General features: G+C 45.4%; 1 long non-coding RNA gene across 1 annotated transcript; it reads left to right on the top strand.

Annotated features, from left to right (window-relative positions):
• Nucleotides 1-7,099: 7,099 nt before the first annotated feature.
• LOC139048816 (uncharacterized) lies at nucleotides 7,100-21,498 on the top strand. Its single transcript, XR_011507967.1, has 3 exons — nucleotides 7,100-7,273; nucleotides 16,418-16,494; nucleotides 21,364-21,498. It is a non-coding gene; the product is annotated as an uncharacterized lncRNA (long non-coding RNA).
• The last annotated feature ends 1,161 nt before the right edge of the window (nucleotides 21,499-22,659 follow it).

Genomic DNA, 22,659 nt, shown 5'->3' with positions numbered 1-22,659 from the left:
TTCTATGGTTGTAAGCAAACGTTCCTGCTGGTAAACATATGATCCTTGAGTTTCTGGCCCACGTCATATTCGACACCAGCAGCTATATGCGCATCCTAGTGTATGGTAGGCTAGGTGGAGACACTGCACATTTCAAAATAACCTTCGCACCATCCTATGGTCAGGTTTGTCGACGGCACTGACATTTTTTCTTGGGTTCACGCGAACATCCTAGATTAGTCCAGAGGCAAGTTTGAAAAAGAAATAATGAATTGCCTGCCTGGAGACGGCATAAGAGATACTGTCACTGTCACGATGATACCGCATATGAGAAACGCATAATAGACGGTTCCCATAAAAGATTCAACAAATATTTCTTTTCAGCTCGGCCTCTTCTTTCGTCCTCGCTGTCGCCTTAGCATTACAATACATCTCTGGTCATTACAATATATATATATATATATATATATATATATATATATATATATATATATATATATATATATATATATAGAGAGAGAGAGAGAGAGAGAGAGAGAGAGAGAAAGAGCGGCCGATCTGAAAAAACAATATTTGTTGAATCTTTGCTGGGAGTTGTCCATTATGCGTTTCTGATATGCAGCAGCATACTAATAAGTCTGATGCACCATACTGCGAAAGCTTTGCGCCTTTCTGCATCTCGGCGTCCTGGATTCTTTCGGCTAGGGAACGCCGTCAATGCTTCCCTTGTCGTGGATGCCGTACCTGGGCCTGGAACTACCTCGATCTCCGAGCCGCCAAGGCATGCCGTCCACGCTACCTCGTACATGGTTCCTCCCCATACTAGATGCCTTTTGTGGCCACGAAACGCCGTCCACGCTTTCCCGGCCATGGGTCACAGCCTCTTGACATCATCCACCTCCCAACCAGCAAGGGATGCTGTTCACACTCCCTTGGCCATGCATCCGGCTACAGTGAATACCGTGGTCACCGCCAGCCATGGCACTACGGATGCTGTTGACGCTCCCTTGACCACTGGTCCGGCTGGCTCGAATACTACGGCTGCTCCCGCCGCCTGAGTGTATGCGGATTCCTCCCCTGGCTTCTCAAAAGGCTCGCCCAACAGCATCACGGACCTCACGCGATCCATCTCGCTGCTCATAGAACAATTGTATTACGTCACCTGGGTACCCTCCGGATACTCGCCTACAGCCTCCCCGCCACCGGCTCTTTTGCAACTACAAGAATTCCGCCGGTTTCAGGATGATACCGACCTCTGCATGGAAACGCCCAACATGATCGGCGCTGGCCATGTTTTGCCACACCACGTGAAATTGACGGCTGCATTAAACCTACTTGGCGCTGGCGCCAAGGCATGGCACGAGTACGCAGGTATCAGGTACTGGTCCTTGATTGAATGGACAGAAGCTTTGATAGCTGCTTTCGGCCGGCTATCCTGTGCCAGCGGTGACTCTAACCAGCTCTGCTCCGTAGACGGGGCGCGTGATGTATACCGCTTTCACACGGCATTCATGCGTAATAGCGTCTCGGTAGAGAGGCCTGTAGACTGCCCTGCCGCAGGTGCTGACTCACTGCGTGTCGCCGTCCGTTCCACCCCAGCGGTGGTAAGTGGATAGCACGCTTTTACTTTTGCATGGCCACCTGTGTCACCCGAGCTTCTGCAATGGAAAGACCCAATGCTTAGGAGCAGCACCATCTTGCCGCTGCACGTGCACGCGGCAAGGCTTTGGAAGATGGGCTAGCGGCCTGGCCTACTGGAAACCCCATTATCAGCTACTTTCTTTTTCGGCACGGGTCTCGGACTCTGTTTCGGCATCCTGTACATCGTCACTGTGAGAGTGCGAGATCACATGCCATTCACCACAGCAGGCGACAAAATTGCGCAGCTCGCCTTTGCGTGGACACATGGGTGCAAAGAGTCACCGGAGGATGATGTCAGCCCCTCACCAGGCAGTAGATTGCAGTCGGCGGACCACCACTCCATCTGTTGCCAACTGCTGGGAGGCCTCCGGGAGCATGTTCGAGGCTCAGCTCAAAACGACGGTCGCCGAAAACGAGGCTCAAATGGAAGAGAACCGGTCAGCTTTCCCGCTGGGTATCGCGGGCCTGTCATCATCTTCGGTTCTGTGGGTAGGGATAAATATCCCAACTTTGCCGCCGTCATCAGCCGAATTCCGAGACATTCATTCGCTGCTAAGAGAGTGCAAGAAACGCAGAAGAGACCAGGCGCGTAAGAGGCCACTGGTTTCAGCGCGGACACAGCTGTCCCATGCTTCGAGCTTTGAGAAGCTCGCGAGGCCGCGTTTCGCAATGCACATCGCAGGCCATTGATCTCCTGCCGATGGTGCAGCTTCTAAGAAGGACAGTCTGGCTGCGCGCGACGCTTTGTCAGGACCAGCAGGCTCGAGCACCTCCGTGCACCTTCGCATTGCGACCGACAGCAACCAGTGTGATCGACCCCATTTTGTGAAACAGATGGCGACTCAGTGAGATCACCTGCCTCGCTTTTTCAACTGCGTCAAGATAATTGTCGGCAAGATTTGCGACCAGAGCTCCACAGCCTGTGCTAACCCCCAGAGAAGTATTTGCGCACTGCACGATCATAAGGACGACTAGTTCCATTCCTACGTCTTGTATTCAACGGTTTTCCACCACTAACGAACCTTCGCAACCATCTGAGCTATCTTCAGCGGCGTGGCCGTGTGCAATGAGGAGAAAGAGATACACTGAGGCTAGGGTGATCGCACGGCGGAGCTAGAGAAGATGAGGAGACGGCTGTGGGCCATATATTTATTTATTTATTTATTCAAAAGAACCTTACAGGCCCTATGGAAGGGCATAAAGTAAGGGGGGCACATTAAACAGTAAAAGGTATAAAAAGTACAAATTTCCAATAGGAACAGTGCTATCAAAAGATTAACATGTTACACAATATTGAAGGCAATAGGAATACAAAGCAATATATGAAGGCACACGAACACTTGTTACTGTTAACATAGCAAAGGAATACCGTTTATGAAAATGATATACAACATGGCAAAAAATGCACGATAACTTACACTAGATTGGTCACTCGTGTGCGGTATTAGATGGGAAAAGCATGAGTAACTGAGAGCGGAACGTGTCGAGATTAGATATGGAGGCTATGTTATCAGGGAGGTCATTCCAGAGACGGATGGCACGTGGTAGTGCCGATGAATTAAATGCATTTGTTTTACCGTATATGCGCATGAAACTAAACTGATTATGTAATCTGCGTGAAAAAGAGTGGGGTATTTGTAGTTGCAACCGGGTTCGTTTATTAGTGTAAATATATTTGTGGAATAAGCACAGAAGAGCGATGTTGCAGCGGATATCTAATGGCGGCAACAGTAGGTCTAGTTTAATTTTTGTAATGCTCGAGTTTATATTGTAGTTATGCGATATGAACCGGGCTGCTCTGTTTTGTATCATTTCCGTCATATTTATTAGGTAATTTTGATGAGGGGACCAAATTGGGGAGGCGAATTCTAACTGTGGCAAAATGAATGTTTGGAAAGCGAGTTTTCGAATGTTTGGCGGGGCATTTCGCAAATTGCGTCGTAGATAGCCCAGAGAACGTGATGCTTTGGCGCATGTAGAAGTGATGTGTGGGGCCCATGAAAGATTCTCTGTAAGAACAACACCAAGGTACTTATATGATGAAGTGTGAGAAAGCATAGTGTTACTAAGATGATACGAATATTTAGAATTTACACATTTTCGGCTGAAGCACATCACCTCGCACTTTGTAAAGTTTAGTGTCATGAGCCATTTGTTACACCAGTTAGCGATAAGGTTAAGATCTGTTTGAAGTTTCAAGTGATCGTCAGTCGTGTGAATAGGACGGTAGATTATACAGTCATCGGCAAAAAGGCGCATGCAGGAAGTAATCTGGGTGGGTAAGTCGTTAATGTAGATTAATTAATATAACACACACACACACACACATTTTATATATATATATATATATATATATATATATATATATATATATATATATATATATATATATATATATATACACATGCCCCGTAGTACCACGGTCTGCAGATTAGCGAGGCAGTTGCGCTCACTTCGCTCTATTTGCAACGAGCCGCACGCGACAGTGTCCGCGCAGGACGATATATCGCGAAATGAAAAACACCAGCTGTGCGGAAATTTCGCAGCGCAGACTATTGAAATCGCGCGTGAAGTTTCCGTTCCACCTGTCGTTCAATATTTTGTCCTCTTGATTTCTGTTCTAAATTTTTGTCACAATACAAGTTAAACGCTCAAAACTCATTTCTCACAATCCATCCATCCGTCCATTCGTCCTGTTCGCTGAAGACAACGGCCATGTTCGTCATCCACAAGTTATCGTTATGTTCACATCGTCGTATGACCTTTTCCATGTGCTCAGTTTCATCATAATTGTAAGGCAAAAAAAAATCTGGGGACCAGCGTCTCTGGGTAACCGGCACAGTTTCTCAGTGTCCTCGTTCTGTAAAACTCAGTTTACGTCCGATGCAGCCGCATTCGTACAGAAATGTGTTGTACAAGAGCACTCGATCACCGCACTTTGATTACATAATGAAGACCAACAGCACCCAAAGTTTGGACCGCAGAAAAAGCCTAGCTTGAGAAAGTGTAGATAGAACAGGCTTCTTGTAAAATTCGAATTCTGAAATACGAGTGCCTGCGGCTTACGAAGTTTGAAGAAATAGGTTTTCTTAATATCAGGATTGCAAAAGAAAGTAAAACTAAAACGCCACGAATGCCCTGCGCCTCGCTTCTTTGATTAGCCAGCGCCCGCGCCTACCTGCGTCACGCTTGGAAATCTAAGCGGCAATGTGCTATGACTCACATCCGAAAACCACCAGTTCTGCATTTCGTCTGCTTAGCGGCTACTTATGTGCTGCCAGTAAAAAGGGAAAACTACCACACTTGCACCTTGCGGAAATCCCTTCGTTGTTTGCATTTTTTTTTTGTGCGCTGAAAGAAACAGAGTCAAAGTGAAGGCCTCAACTAGAGCAGCTTTCTTAAAGCACTGTGCCTTTTCGAGGAGCTAAAGCTTAATATATTATTTCATTTATCTGCCACAGACTACCCGATCCTGTCTTTATACTACCTAATGGACAGATCTTCCACTGAGGTCATCTTTCGCTATCGTACTAACCTACACAAAGAACTCAGTGTCAAAGTTCTTACGGCTGTCACAGCCGACACAGGTTGTATATTTCCATAATGTGGGTCGGCTTTGATAAAGAAGGTCGTTGAAAATGAGCTTGAAGGTAAGCGCACTTTCTACAACATTTCCATTTGTGTTGCTCAAGCAGTGTTTCAGAGAGCCATCAAGATGAGCTCGTCGCCAACCTCGTACCTAACCAAATCCATGTTTACATGGATGGTTCCGTCTCGGAAAATTCTACGGAACGCCATTGTTCTACCATCTCAATCGGTCGTCATCAAGTTTAAGACTTCACACGTAACAATATCTACAGGTTCCGAACCGGCCGCTCTTCGCGCTGCTGTCGAATACATTGAAAAAGAACCGCCCAACAAATGGGCAATATTTTGTGATTCGAAAGCAGCCCTCCAGAAATTGCGAAGTTTACGACGTGGCAGTTAGGAACAGCTGGTGTCACAAATCAACGAAACCTGCCACTGCGCTTCTGAACGAGGACATATCATATTTCAGTGGCTGCCGGGACATAGTGGCATCGTTGGTAATCACCTCACCGATGACGTTGCCCGACGTGCCCAGGCTGGCGCACCGACACTCCTTATACCTTTATCGATAGTCAACGCTGCACGAGTGCTTCACAGTCTCGCTCGTACCATCACGTTAAGTTACTGGCATACACCACATAACTCTAAGCGTCTTTTATATAGCCTCGACCCATCACTGAAATTTAAATTACCAGCGAACTTTTCACGACGTGACGCAACACTTCTGTGTCGGCAGTGGGTAGGAGTAGCATTCACCAACTCTTACACCTATCGTATTGAAATGGCGGATTCACCAATCTGCACGAAGCGCAAGTGTGAAGAAACCATCAGTCATCTTCTGTGCCCCTGTTCTCGCTTCAATAATCAACGTGAGACTCTCCAGTGTGCCTTGAATAGACTGGACGACAGGCCATTTACGGAAGCGAAGGTCTTGGGAGCCTGGCCTCGCAGTTCACTAGCCCAGAAAGCAGTTCGAGCGCTTTTTCACTACCTGAAGGCAACAGACTTGAGTTCCCGACTATAGACATCCTACACCTAAGTTTTCTCTCTCTCTCTTTCACTTCCCATTCCCCTCCCCACGTGTAGGGTAGCAAACTGGACTCAGTCTGGTTAACCTCCCTGCCTTTCCTACTTCCCCCCTCTCCCTCTCCCTCTCCCTCTCTCACTGCCCAAATTTCTGGATCCTATACATTCTGCTCGCTTTTCAGTTGCAGAAAATACAGTCACTGCAACGAACGGGAGCAATACGAATGCAATGCTGACAAAATGGAATCGTTTGCCATTACGACAACTGCAACGCTGAATAATGTGGATTTGCCTGGTTAACAAATAATATTCATAGTTATTGAAGAGTCGCTGTTGAAGAAAGCTGTACCACAACGTCGATATTGAAACAAAACAACCGAGTTTAAAAACAGACAAGCTACTTTTTACACGGAAGTAACTTCTGAAGGCACATCAGCTGATGCAATGTAACCTTAGCACCCACCACTGTTTTTCTTTTCTTACTTACTGTGGGTCCTCTTTAATGTACTAGGAATTTTTACACACGTTTTCGTATGAATATATTGAAGATACGCTACAGGACATGCAAACGAGGCGAATGCCGAAAAGGGGAAGCAGTGACGGGTCGCGGAAACGAAGCTATTAAGAATATGAGCAGAACTTGTCATTGCTTCACTTGAAACATCTTAGGTAGGGTTTGCGCACGATTTTTAATAACGCCGCTCGCACTTTGTCAAGTTAAAAGTGTTAGATGTTATGCTGTCGGGAATGCCAATTCAATATTAAGGAAAAAGCAGGTTTTTCATTTGCCTCATTTATTGGGTCAAATTATTCCTTGTGTCTGTCTTTGAAATTCACAAATTTTCCTTTCTTTGTTCAGGTTCGAGCTGTGAAAGCGATGATCAGAAACGTGTTTACTGCACTGCAAGCGGGTTGATACGTCAACCAATGTGCCCCAATGTCGCACGCGTCTCATGTAGTACCGGGAGTTGGCCATGCGCGTGCAAGGAACCGCTTCTCAGGAGTTCAGATGGAGCATGTGTCGATACACACAAGTGTGGTAAGAACTGTTTATACATATATATAAAATAACATGCTGCAATAGCACAACGCCATTGAAGAATAAAAAAATAAATAAGCAGCCATGTGGATCCCGCGCACTGTGGAAATGGATGCTAGTGAAGCTCTCTGTGCCGTTTACTTTGATTCATGACCATTTGTGGTGATTTTGACGGCTAATGTTTAATTACTTCAGCGTTTAGCGCCATACGAGAGTGGTGAGTTGATGTTAAATGTTTGCTTGCGACACCATTGCTGCTTGTCTGCGTAGTACACAGAACACACAGGGAGACGAGTTGCTTGAGGCGTTGTTGTGCGCCATTGTTCGTAACCTCCCAGAAGGTTAACGATGTCATTGTCTCACATGGCACATCGCATCGTGGCAGAAATGTTAAACTTTGTTGGAATTATAGGGCTGTGTGTGGCGAAAACTACAATTTAATTATGAGCCACACCCCAGTGACGGGCTGCGATATAGCCTCCCCTCGTCCTGGGGTTCTTTAACATGCACCTAAATCTAAGTACACAACCATTTTTGTATTTCCGCCCCGCCGTAATGCGGCTGCCATGGTCGTCATCAGACCTATGACCTCGAGCAAGGCAATAGCCTCAAAGCTACCACGGCGGGCACAGAAATGCTGATCTGATGTGCGGCCGTTTCCGTATTGTCGCCTAGAGACTATGTTCCTTTAATGCGGCGTTGCGTCTTCATTGCCTGCGTCACTTGTACGCTTGCCAAATTTGCACGGTGTTTATTTTCAGAAATAGCTGAAGCGTACTGGACCCCACGTTAAACTTTTATTTGCCCAGTTTCCCAGCAACCACGTGCCGTGTTCAATAGCAGCATTTCCTTTTCTTCTTACGCAACCTTTTCCTTCTCGATCCCTACCCCTATGTATGCTAGCTGCGAACGAAGAATGACAGAGCTGTTTGTTATGCACTCATTTCGTGATTGCGTCAGTCTATACATTTTCTACGTTTTAACCCTGGTTCCTATTTACTGTTCTACTTTCCCTCAGGACTTGCGCGTTAGTAGAAAGGAAAGCTCTGCAGTTTCTGCAACGCTTTTACAGGGGCGGGGGGGGGGGGGGGGGTGTCACGGATAATTACAGCCGTCGGGAGGCTATTGTGGAGCCTCCCTCCTATTGAGTGCAGTGTGACGACTGTGGATGAAAACGTCCAAGCAAGGCTCTCGCGTCGCCTTTACTCTCTGCCCCGCTCCTGCCATGCATGTACGCGCTTTGAACCCCCACCCGACGTGCGGTACAAGACAGATACCGCAGCAGCAGCAACAGAGCACATAACGAGTGCAAAAGACCGAGAACAGACAAAGGACAGCTTTGGCTTGAAATTCCAAGCAGTGGTGCTATACCTGCCACAACTATGCACAATGCATAGTAAATTTTGCGCAGATCTGTATCGCATAGATTGGACTAAACATTCACTGATGGGCGCAATGATCCCGCAACGCATCAGAAAAGGCGGACAGCCGGCCAGCGAAACACCTGGCCACTGGAGTATATTAGCAAGCATGTAGCAAGTTAACCTGGTGTCCAAAGGTGCGGGCCGGTAGGACTACGGAATAAAAGGTGTACAAAGTAGGTACTAGGACACGAGTACCCTAGAGAAGCTGGTTACCCGATCCGCCAACGAGGAGCTTTACTAGGCTGCTATGAGAACTGTCCACTGGTACGCAGGGCCGCCAGCAGGCAAAGAAATGCACCCGACGACATGGCGCTGGTAGATCGTCTACAAGGTTCACACGGCAACATGACACCTGCTGGTTCATGGTCATGATCTCTGGCAGCGCCGGTCAGTGAACTGCCATCCGAGGACTCCTACACTTGCTTTCAGGCGCCTCGCGCAGCCCTCTTCTATGGGCACGTGATTATTGTTCCTGTCATGGTCATAAGTTCCCCATCAGCACAACTACCCCCGCATGAGAAAGTTACCCGAAATTATTCTAATTTAACGACAGTTGTAGTGTAGAACCTAGAACTTCAAGTTGCGTTCAGAAAGTTCACAGCGTACACATTGACACCGGTGTCCCCACGTTCATATGACACTTATACAAATTAAATATGTTATGAACAACACAGTCAGCGAGTAACTAACCAGCAACACACGCATATCTTTATGCAGCAACTGCAGTGCCACTGTATCTTTTGATTGTTTTTCCCTTTTGCTCTACGCTTGAAGCGCACGCATTTTCGCAGGTGACGCCAAGTTGCTTTGCTTTACATCTTTTTGTACCTGTGTGAAAGCTTGAAGGGAAAATTCTACTTGTGGGATCAATTCCTTGTTTTGCGCCGCCGTTTAATAGCCGCATGATCGCGAATCTCTTCAGCATCAACACGCGTCAAAAAGTGACATACGCGAATTTATTCTAAGACAGAGGGTGCCAACTCGTACACGCTCCGTTTCATTCCAACGAATGCTCTTTGTATCTTGACTGTGTCTCTAACAGAGCATTTCCATAATCATTTTTTTTATGTTCCTCTTACACGTCTTTGTCCCTCTTTTAACAAGGTTTCAACAAGGTTTTAAATTTTAATGTTTTCTTCTGTTTTTACGTGCTCAATCTTCACTTTGGCATGGACGTCACATAACACGTGACACACTGTCGCTCCACTTGGTGTAGCGCAGCCCGAGAGCTACCGATGGAAACCGCAAGTGAAAAATTGGCTTTGTTGCGAGCCCTACACCGTAGGCGCACGTATTTCCTGAGCAGACGGTTTGCCAGCTCACAAGCTTGCTCTTGGCTTCAAATACTGCGGAGTCTTCGAGCACGAAGCTCCTGTCAATCCAAGCCACCGTCTCTCTTTCACAGCCACCTAATGGCTCCACGTTATTGTTTGTAGTCATTATAAACGCAGCAAACATGGAAGGAATCAATGAATTTGCATTCAGCCTTTTTATGAACCTTGAGATTTCGCTGACAGAATTGCACCTGCCTTTCGTTCGCTAAACAGTGCATTAGCACAGCCAAACGCAGTTATTCTGCTACTTTAGCAGCATTTCGCTCATGGATTCACTTTTCCCTTACCCGAAGTTCCGTGCTAGATAATCCTGTGTGACAAAAAGAATTGCCTTTCCTAGGCTTATGCCGGTAGTCTAGTGTTGCATTCATATACCTGAATGTCACTGCCTCTTGATGGAGAGGGCGCATCCTGGCAGGCTCTCCAGATGTTGATGAAGATATTGAGTTCAGGATCGCTTTACTACAGGGAACGAGTAGTCAAACGACTGTGCACTCCACAAGAAATGCATTCTGGTTCACGGAACGAGGACACACTAGACAAAAGAAAAACTGCATATGGCTACAGTTACAAGTGCAGCCTTACACACACGCCTAAGCCATTATAAACTTTCTCACTCGCCGGAATGTTCCCGCGGTGGTTGCCGTTGCGGTTAACGCGGTGAATGGCGCTGTGGACATGCCACTGATCTGTCGGCAGTCTGCACACACACTTTGCAGTGGGTATAATATTTCCATCTGCTTTTGTTCCCGTTGGTACCACACCGGTACGTGAAAGAGACGAGGCAGCGTGAGAGATGGTCGCCAGACTGGCAGAACGTCTGGCCACTCCTGACCAGAACGCCTGGCTGGGCGCCAAAACCGGCATACTTGTCAGACATTAGCCATGAGGTACAATGGACGGGCAGCTGGACATCAGGCCACAAGAGCAGCTGGCCACCATTTCAGCAGGGCAAGGAGTTGCATCAAGCATCATTACAGCTGGCCACTGGTGCGCAAGCAGGCGGGGGGCCATGAACTCTACGACGCCGCTAAATCAACAAGCACTGATACGTCGCCTGCCAGGTGTTCACAACATTATTACACTCCGTATTCGAGGGCCAATACCTCTTGGAACGCCGGTAAGCGCGCTGTTGTGCCAAGTTCCTGACGCTCATTCTCTCACGCCACACATGATACTCCTTGTCGGGGCTCCAGAGCCCCCATCACGTTTCTATAAAAATAAATGCTGGGAAAGACTGTAAATTGAAAAGCATAATAAATAAAGATTTAGCGACTCCTAGGCAGAATGTTTATTGCTATTATTTTAATTTCTTGGTGCTTCGAAATGGCTGAACCAAGGCATTTGATAAACGCAGCATGTAGGGTCTGTTGGTTGAGCATTGGGACCGTGTGCACGCTCATAATAGATGTGGACGAAAGAAGCGCAGTGACACATGTAGTGTACACTTTCAACTAGGTTATTTGAAAAGCCTGTCATCAAATGCATTACAAAGATGGGGCACTCGAATATGTGCACTGCACTCAGGTGGCATTCCAAAAGTAAATTTCCTTTTCCGTCAACCTCACGGAACCTACGCCCTAATACATATTTACTTTTTCTGGTGTATCTTATTCGCCTCGGTAATAAGCCTTGTATATTAATGGTGATTGCGAGCCCGAATGGCGCACCTATCAAGCATTCAAGTACCGGTGCATTTTTCCAGCAGATGGCGAGATGTCCGTTCGTTTCGTTCCAACAAATATTCTTGTATTGAATTATATGCTCATTTAGGCAATGACCTCTTTGTCTGATATATACCATTTCACAGGAGAGCGTAATTCTTTGAACTACCCCCGTCAAATGCGGAACATCAGTTTCTTTGTGGTTCCCAGTGCGACCAGATGGCTTTCTGCGGCATTTATCAGTTAGCTTACATAGTCTTTACAACCACAGGGAAGCGAAAAAGACGACCTAACCATTCCACCGTCGCGTTACTTCCGTAAGGTTGTGTGATGCCAAATGAGTGTACAAAATTAACATTTCCAATTCTTTATGTTTCCCTTCATCGCGCCGTTGCTGAGAGGAAGAATGTTTCCTGCATCTTTTTATTTCAGCCTTAGCCCTCAAAGCTAATCTGCGGTCATGGTAGCCAGAATCCTTCAGGCCAGCAACTTGCCCCTTGAAACACGGCTGCACACTAAAGGATACGATCTTTGTGTACATTCGAGTAAAATAGTTAAAAAGCGACGCACGCGGATTTCTTCTGAGCCAAAGGATGCGAACTCGCCCACCCAGCTTTCTATATAGCATTTGTTAGTTATGCATGCTTTACGAGCTTCGCAAGACATAGTCGGTTTCCTTCGCATAGGTTTCGCTAATAACTCCAGCACGTTTGTTTATTCAATGGAAGTTCGTAACATCAAATGTCTCTAAGATGTGCCTAAAATTTATCAAGTTCCCATCTACGTCAAATTCTGAGGTAGCCTAGATTTTCTCGAAGAGAGTAAAACAGCCATCCACAAGCTAGAAAATCTAAAAACATTCAATCTTTCAAAATTAGGGCAAAGGTGGGTATGGGCCTTGTCTAAAATTATTTATTTAAGGGGCAATGATAGACAAAACCTTTAAAGAAGCGTTTTCCCAATTTTGCTACCATAAAATACATTATTTGACGACAATTAAATTCTTTAATTTTCCTGTCAAAACTAGCATTAAGGTGCTTCAAATGTGGCCCAAGGTTGCTTATAAAAATTGCCTGGGCCTTAAAGCAATTTCACGGAACTTCTCCAAAACAACTAAAAACGTAAAAAAGTTGTATTTTTTTCCTGTACAACTGGGGATTTTCCTTGATAGATGATTCTATCTTTTTAGAGTTTATAATATCCGACAGAACTGGCATTGCTGACCACTGTTGGCAGCGTGCTCGTTTGTGCACCCGCCATTTCACTCATCGTGATTCAAATACTCTAAATCTTTCCATAACGAAGCCGTCGCGTTCATGGCGTCAAGATGCTCAATCACTGAATGTCTAAAGTTCTAGCGTCCATAAAAAGAACAATTCTTAAAACGGCACTTCTGTTACCCGGCACCAAAAGTATTGCACCAGGTTCTGCGAAATTTCAAAGTTTGCAATTTTAGCCGGCACCATTTTTGACCTAAAACACTACCGCAAAGGTGACCATGTTCCGCCATTAGTTTTGTCACAGGGCGAAATTACTTTTCCTGTTAAGAGAGATGCATCCTCTGGCCTGTTATGGGTCCCATGCAGAATGTTTATTAGAAGTGCGATGGTTTGGGCTAGTTGGTTTTTCATGAGAGTGTGTGGTCCTGAGCGGAGCCTTTTTTCTATTTAACACCTTGCATAAGACAATAACATTTCAGTTAGCAGTGCGCTTTTCCTCGTATTTTCTTGTGTCCCTGTCTCACTTCGCACGGCACCACGCAGTCTCAGAATGTTTCATTGAGAAGCTCACACGCATTTCCAAAGTTGACCTCTGCGCACGGATGCCTATGTCACATCTCTCCGCTGTGTGTTTCAACCTTCTGTGGAAAGGGCAAAGCGACTGAGGGTGGATAAGCGCTTTACTTCTGCGCACACGCGGTGCGTATAGAGATAGCTTAGGTGAGTGAGGGAAGAGCACGAGACATCTGACACAAGGCTTGAGATAGAGATAAAGAATGCAATAATGGAAACATAATGCGCAACGCTAAGGTGCTTGAAAAGTTGCGTAAAGCCGCGTTACGCACAGCGTCTGACAACTCACAAGGGGGCCGCGGAGCGCAGTGTGGAGATCATCAAGCGCACTGGTGAATTAGCTGAATCATAATGATGTCTATATTGCTCCCACCACAGAATTCCTAGTATTCTGACAGATTTATCAGTTTGCTTGATGGATTTTTGATGGCACCTTATCACGCGGTCATATATAAATCGTGCACCTTGCCAGTTACGAAGGCTTTCTGTGAACTTACATATTCCATATAAAAAACGAAGTGTCCAAGTGATTTAGTAGAAGCCAAATTTTTCATGCTACTGCCTCCCTGCTTAGCATACAAGGCATTTATTTTCACAAATGCATAATTAGCTAATGTGAATTCGAATAACACTTTTTACGTCACGGCACATTGAAGAGGAAAAAAAGTTCATGAGTCTTAAAAAATATATGCACCAGCAGGACAACCTCTCATTCTAGAATCTGTGACACTTGTAACAAAAAGTTGTTAGTGTAAAAATTTGTTAGCTAACTGTCAATCTAACGCAGCTATGCAGACACTAAAACCATTTAATTTTTAAGGTCAGAATTCTTTTTTTTTTTGCTCTGAAATGCATAAAACGAAGAAATGCTGTACACTACTGATTAGTTCACCATGGTACAAAACCACATTAGAATAACTTGGGGCCCTTCAGCCGCACTTCCGAGACTGAAGCGTAATGAATCAAGGACCATACGGTACGATGAGGAGAGGAAATTCTTGCTCCTGTACAACATAGGCCATTCATTACGCTTCGAAGCAATCCTCAGTATGTAACGGGGTGAAGATAATTACTTTATCTACACCGAAAAGTAGTGTACGCGCCTCATTTTCTAAATCATATTAAAAAAAACTTCTGATTGCGTACATTTTGACATCCCGTAAGCTATTCTGAGAACATCCTCATAAAATGACCACAGTTTTACATGAACATCGGGGCATTCTTCCTAGTCATTGCGGCGTCTTAGAATTGCCTAGTCTGTTATAGGTTTCTCGCAGTCTGGTCCGGTTCCTATACATAAATGTTCTGTAGGCTATGACCAGATTAGTACCTTCTGAATAGTCTAAATGCACAGATCTGAACCTAACTCGCCATTATATGCTTAAGTTGTACAGCCAACCACAAGAGTTTACTGACCACGATGAGCCTGTAACAGTAGTTAGTAAAACCGACCATCGCAATTAGTTCACGTAGAGGCTGTAAATGCCAATACTAGGCTGCGTTCTGAGGCTCCGCAGATATTCAGCTTTTTCTCAGACTTCGTGCTTCGTAAAATTTTGTGGTCGAGTGTAAAGTTTTATCGACACTGACAAAGTTTTACGTGACGACACAGTATCACTCGGGCCCTTTTAAATATGTTGCAGAAACCAGAACTTGAAAGCGCTTTCTCTGACAGTTATACTGCTTCTGGGTTGTTCTTATCACAGCAGACTTAAATATTGAGCAGGAATTGCCACTCGCAAACCTTCCTTTTATGAAGAAATTCCTGCGCCCCCCCCCCCCCCATGGCGAGAAGGGCGTACCTTGATACGTAATATGTTATAGAAACTGAGTAGAGAGATATAGCTTTTTTTCAAAAATAACTGAGTTCTTTAACCACAAAAAACGCAATGATCATTTTAACTGTAAAATTCCTTTAGGCTCCACCATTATGCTGTAACTTCATTTTTTTATATGAATGCTTTAGACTGTCACAAATTTATTGCTTACAGTAATTTTCTTTGATGGGTCGCCTGTGTTAACTTATTGAGTGTTTGTATTTTCCCTTATACTGCGTCGTAAAGTGATGGTCAGAAACCTCGTAATCCAAGTTGATGGTTCAAGGTACAACCATACGTCTGTTTCCTAATATTTGCGAAAACTATAAGCCACATGTACAGAGAAACTTGGCTTGTCATTGTCATAGACATTAAAACTGCAATAGAGTTCTCTGACTAACGTTCTGTGGCAGCCAGAACGTCGACACATATCTTAACATTGGAACAGCTGGAACAGAATTACTTGCACTTGGGCTTAACGACTGAAATTTTTCTGGAATACTTGTAACTCTTCCACGAGCCGGAACGCCCAAGTGGGGTCTTTGTACTTGGGTAACTAAGCTCCTTAAATGACTATCGCAACAGATCAAGCATGCGTGAGCGTGAATAAAGCGACGAGATATTGCAACCGGTGCTTTAGCGTGCTATACAAGCAGTACTTATCACCACTTCTCCTGCACTAGCATGATTACTTATGTACTTCTTGATCACTTTAGATAGAATGACCCGTTTTGTGTCACCGATTGCCCAATGTTTCGCTACCTCGGAGTGCTGAAACATGAACGTGGCCATGTGTGGGATTTTACGTACATCCGGCCGCCGTCGTATCGGCGACATATCACATGTGTGCTCCGAAGGTAACGCGCCTCTCGTAATCGGTGATAATGAATGTCATCGTAGCTGCTCATAGTCTGGGTGCGCAGAAGTGATGTGGTATAGGCTGTGTGAACACACAGTTGACATATAGAGATAATAAAACAGCACAGTTACACGAGCGTTCCACAGAAATAGTTTACTCGAGAACTTTTATCCAGAAATAACAACGGCACTGCATATTAAGTGTTATGCTTAGAGCATACAGTGGGTTTTCAATTATAGTTTGCCCTTTTCAGATCCAAAGCACAGGAAGCCGAAACCAAGAACTACAAAGTTTCCTCGTGGAACTTATATTCCAGGAGCAGCCGTGCAGGTACGCTTCTGCATTTACGAATTTGTTCGTTATCTTTTCAAGAAAAGGATCAGACTGCCAACACTATTGAGCGTAAAAATAAAGCTGTAAATTTTAAATCCAGTTTATGTTTCCACCAGGAACGCTGGAAGGTTTTTACGAATAAAGTCATATCCGGTAGTGGCAAGTCTTTTCGAAACACAATGCAGCAGCAATAGATAATAATATAAATCAAAAAGAAGTGCATCGCATTCTCGAAAACTGCATGAAAATGCATCCGCTCGGTCACTGGCATCGACTGAAGAAGACTTTTTTATTTAAAAGAACATACTCCGTAGTGATTATTACATACGCGAAACTAACATCACCCGTTTTATCAAAAGATACAAAATCAAATTGCCCTAAGCAAAAACAAAGTTAATTGGCCATCCATCAGAGATAAAGGAATAGCTTGTGAGTGATGAACGCTGGAATAATCTTTGTTTAGGCGGTGTCATTTGTGGGGCGTTTCTTGCCATGAAAAGCTGAGTGTTTGCATACACTTGTTCAAAATGCCTGATAGTCTTGTGTTTGCTTTGTTACCAGTACAAAAATGAAGCAAAATGCAATGCAATATGCATTTGTTTTTGGTAATAGCGTTTTGGGAAATGAGGATCACCCTGTAGGCAATAATAGTATCGATGTTTGATTACAGGTTGTAATTATTTTTGCCCAGGACATCCGTTTTTTCAGGCAATAATGACACCTCAAGTAGGTTATAAAAGTTTTCCAATGTGTACCAAATTTTACACCTTACGGATTTAACAGCAAAGCTCTGCCTGGGTTGTCTCCGTGCAGTTGCAGCCGAATGCTGTAAAGGGCTAACGTTGCGCTCTTAAGTGCCTAATGCGCCAAATGATCCTAGAGAGGTACCCAACGTGATGGATTAAACACGGAATGAGAGAGAGAGGCACACTTGATCTTATGCGTTACAACGTTTTCGATAGTTGGGAAAATGCAAAATTATTACGTTTTCATAAATTCCGTGAAAATAAGCTCCAGTTCATTCTACTTTGGTAGTCTCCGCACGACAGCTAGATTTATTCTAATGGTAGCTTACTCCAGGCTCAAAACAGCTGGACAAATCTGCATGCTAGAAACTGCATATAAGCAGAATATTCAGCGGCGCAATGTAGACGGGAAAGATAACTTTCATCACACCTACGTCCATAATTCTGTAGTTCATCCATCATGTATTTCTTACAATGCATTTGCAGAACCTTAGGTAGCAACTGCTGACCATTGCCTAAAAATTAAATTCGGGTATTATACAACGCGCTTAACTTATTATCTTATGAGGCGCGCAGTAGGGCGATTTAAGATAAATTTTGTCGTTCTGAGTTTATATACGTGCACCCACCGCACGGTAATGTATTGCTGTTGCATTGTGCCCCCCTCGGTATGCAGGTCCCGCAACCACGATTGAACTCCCAACCTCAAGCTCCGTAATGCAACGCAATGGCATAGCCACTCGACTACCGTGGCAGCTATAAACCATTGCTTCCCTTTGAAGAATTTCTATATTGTAACGTTTAAAAAGAACAGATGGTACATGTTGCCCCGAATATAGTAACAGAACTTTCAGCGACGACGACTGTCATAACTGTAAGGTGTCGGCGTTACATACAAAAGCATAAGTCAATGCAACACATTGCCACGTTAATCAGTATAATTTACCATCTTCCGCACCGCCCCCCCTGCTACGAGAATCTTCTGGACATCGTTCAACACCCTTCACCCCGGACCATGGAGGCGGTGCCCGCTTGACGGCCTGGAGCTTGACCAGTATGGAGGGGCCCAGGCAAAAATAAAAAGCGATCCAAGTAACGAGTCAGAAAGACGAACGTTTGTTACATTGCTATAGAGCGGTCAGCTAACAAGCTTTCCCGCGGAGAGTGACACACCGTCAAGCTTGCTCAAACGCGTAACGTTGAAGTCCGTTGGCGGAGGCGTCCTTCGTGGAGTCTAGAAAGCCCTCGCTCAGGAGGAGAGTGCGAATACATTTCACACTTGCGGCCGCCCTCTGTACACGCAAGCTAGTTCAACGAATTCTCTAACAGCCACTGGCGCAGCAGAGTGAGAGGCACTGAAGCGCACACATGCACATACAGACACCACCGGCGTTTTCCTTGCGGAGGAGCAGAAGGAACAAATGCACATGCAAAGCTGAAGAGAGACAGCACTGGCGAGCCTACGCAAACGTCATGGAGCCGCGTACTCCGGGGGAAGGAGGCCATAATGCGCGCACAAACTCTAACGTATTTTCGTCATTGCGGCCTCCTAAGCGTTTCTTTGTGAACGGCTAGGGGTGGCTCGGCGTACTTAAACCGTCCGAGCTTTCGCCGTTGTTTCGACAGACGAGATAGAATTCTTCGCCACGCAGGCCAGTCGTAACAGATTTCCCCGCTGGGGGAGGGAGATCCTGGTGGAGAGAGGACTCCATCCGCTGTCCCATATATCCCAACTGGCACGGAATTTTACGCCCACTCTATCACCAACGTGTCAACAGTAAATGGGCGCACACTTGAATATATGTGCACTATATAAGCACAATGCACGGATAGCGCACGAATGGTCGAAGCTGAATGTTTTGTGATGGTCCACAGGAATAAGCGAATTACTAGCGATAACACATCTTTGTTAAAAGTATTACAATGCACAAAATGGCGATGCTTGAAGCCTTGCGCTTAGCAAGAACAAGTCTATCGGAAATGCGCACACTGCCGAGCAACTAGGCAGAATCAGGTAGTGACCGCATCAAGAAAATTTACTGAGTCAGAACTGTGACAATCCGCTGCTTCAAAATACTTGCCAAATAAAGACCGAAGAGTGAAACACACTAATCCTGGTTCAAATTATGAGCGAAAAGTTTGCATAGCTTGGAATACATACCTGGCCTCGCTTGAATAACAAGCACCACATACGTTGCTCGTGCCATATCGACCTAGCTTATTCAGCTTCCAAAGCGCTTTTGCATGTTCTCTGAAGCTGTGGCCAAAGCTTCCTGTCGTCCACCCAATCACCACCAGCGATATCTCCTGAAACAAAGGTTTGCTAAGCCACACCGGCGTCATACAAACCCACTGTAAACGCGGAGGCAACGGAGGCAGTTGAGGCAAGCAGTGGACGCATCGCCACTTGATCAAAGATTGCAGTACCCACGGGATCGCCGCGAAAAGGGTCAATAGAGTGTGGAAGTCCCTTGCTCGGGAGAAGTGTGTGAATGCACTCCACGCTTTCGGCTGCTCTCCACGCTTGCGGACACTTTTCGGTACAGGCAAGCCAGTTCAGCGGATTGTCTAATAGCCTCAGGCGTAACAGAGGGAAATACACTGATGCGCGCGCACTCACGCATACACATCCGCGGCATCTTCGTTCCGGAGGAACAGGGGAAGGAATGAGCGCACGCGCGAAGCTTAACCGTCCCGCTCGCGGAAGGGTGACACCACTGGCCAGCCTACGCAAACACCAGGGCACCACGGGTGAGGCGTGAAGGAAGCCAGTACGCACGCACAAATGCTAGCGTCTTTTCGTCGTTGCGGCCTCCTAGGTGTTTCTTTAACACTTAACGGTCGCTACGATGCACTCAAACGGTCTAGGCTTTCACCGTTGATTCGGCAGCGGAACATGCTATTGTTTGCCACACTGGCCCCACGTAACAACGCATATCGAAAATGAAAGGCTGCGTTGCGCAATATAACGCATGGATACATTCGCATATGGATCTCATTTGCACGTTTACTTATAAAAAAATGAAAGCCCTTTTCTTAAAGAAAGATGGTTCAACGCGAAGCTTTGCGCCAATGCAGACTGAATCAAAGTCAAAATCCAAAGCCAACGACCCCACAATGAAGCCGATAGGCTTGTGTAGACCTTCGAGCATGGGAGGGTACACGTAAACGTTCGTGCTGCTGAAGTTAGGTAGCTTGCCATGCACCAAGGTGCCCTTGCACGTGCCACACATTAGAACGCCAGCTGGATCGCCGAGACCCGGATAGCACTCGCCAATCACGTCGAACGCCTTGCCGCGCGGATCGTCCGAGCGAATGCCTGACAGCCATTGTCGGATCAGAGTCGATCGCAAACGTCTCATGGCGTCCTGAACTCGTGGTCCAGGAAATCGCGCTTGAACTGACTCGTGACTCCCGCAAAGACCTCCTTCGGGTCCCTCCCTCGTGCTGCGGGTGGTTCTGGTGCCGCGCTTGGCACCATCTGTTCAGCTGGTTCCGCGTGGAGTCGCTGGCGTTTGGCCGCGTTCACCCGGTTGCCAAATTCTGGATCAGCATGGCGACCACGTCTGGCTTCCGTCTCGTTCATGCGCACGCTTGGATCCGATGGTCGACGGGTACTCAAGGCTTCTGCATGCCGTTGTCGATACACGGGATCAGCCTCATGGGCACGAACGTGCTAGCGCTTACGCTCGCGCACGACAGCCTCTTCTGCCATGCGCCACACCTGTGGCCTAGCCGCGGTGACGACCGGGAATGCATTGCCCAACGCGCGTAATGCAATGCAGATATATGCACTTCATCTGGGTAGCGTGGCGTTTTGCCATTGGTTGAGAGCATGACATTGTACCCGTTGTTCTTATCGGCATAACTGCGAATGTGAGCTGTAGGGTTCTACACAGATGTGTAAGTTGGCTTTCCGGCAGTGCCTTTTTGGCATTCGCGGACGAATCAGTGACGTAGAAAGCTTCGCTTTAATGCATAACCCTCAAAAAATTATGTGAAGGTTGAATTGAGAGACTGTAAGTTTGCATTTAAATTTAAAGGGGAAAGAACATTTTATTTCTGCACTTAGAACTGCTTCATAAATAATGATTACCATAACAATGTTCTTTTATTGCAGGTTCTTCAAAGCAGGAGAAAACTTGTGCGAGTCTTGGCATCCAGAAATCTATGGCTCGCAAACGATTGCTTCTGTATGGACTCAGATCACGTTGCAGATTTTGTGCCCCGAAATGTCGTCCGCACGATGTCGTGCAGCATCTTCCATAAATTTGGGTAAGCATTGGCTAGTAATCCGTAAATTTGATACAATCTCAACGAAGGCAGCTTGAAAAGCAAATTTAGGCTCCCTCAAATTTAATTATTATCAATTATTTTGTAGCACTTTGCTACATGAAGTTCAAAACAATTGCTAACCACGACAGAAATGAACAATTATATCACTAGTTAATGCAGTAGAACTTCACACCGGTGGCGCTATTCCTTGTAGCATGCATTACGTTACCAATAATATTTAGAACAATATCTAGTGAGATGACGAATTTCGAGCTCCTTTTATTGAAAATCCTGGCATCTTAAAAAATGTAAAATACAAGATAATCAACACAGTCCAATGTTTAACAGCCAGACAGCTTACGGAAGAAAATTTTATTCAATGGCACACCACCGAATAAAACTTCAGTAGGATAAGAGTAGCAGGCAAATCGCTTTCCATCGTAGGTGGACTTAAAAAAACTTGCACTGGGCATAGCTGCCAGTGCAAAATAGTGATTTCAGAATATAATTTAGGAAATAGACAACAAAATATGAGACGCTTTCACTGTGGAATGTTGAAGATTTTTGGGGGGGACTGAAATGAATTGTACTTGCGCTAGAAAGGCAAGCAGCTTGATAAAAGACTTAGCTGATGCAGCAGGAAGGTTTAGAAAGTGAGTCTACAGCCTCTCGCAAAACTGAAACTGGCATTACAGGATGAACTGCAGAATACTGTAGCTGAAACCTTTGGTGAAAAAGAAGAAAACAAAAATAAAGGAAATTTAATGGCTTCCAACAGTAAACTGCTAAGCTTAAGAATAAAGAAGAATGAGCTAGAATGCTTGCGAAGAAAGAACTTGTAATCATTTTCCGAAAAACTCAACCAATGTCAGGTCACTGGTTTTTTGGCAGCACTTTAGCCGTGCATTGAATTATTCGAAGATAGCCTTCACAAGAACCAATGCCTCCAAGCCAACTGCAATTTCTTGAGTGAATACATGTCAAATACCAAAATGTTGTCATTAAACAAGGGATAAACAAATTTACATGAAAGTTATGGCACTTCATAAACACATCCTATTTTATGCCGGCTTCAAAAGCAGAAGCTTTGTTTACTCCATCAAAATTTTCACAGACTGCCAAAATTCAGTAAAGAAGTGTT

The sequence above is a fragment of the Dermacentor albipictus genome, chromosome 8 (genome assembly GCF_038994185.2).
Source record: "Dermacentor albipictus isolate Rhodes 1998 colony chromosome 8, USDA_Dalb.pri_finalv2, whole genome shotgun sequence".
In the NCBI taxonomy this organism is placed as follows: domain Eukaryota; kingdom Metazoa; phylum Arthropoda; class Arachnida; order Ixodida; family Ixodidae; genus Dermacentor; species Dermacentor albipictus.
Note: the sequence above shows the minus strand (reverse complement) of the source record. Positions and strands in the feature narration are given on the sequence as shown.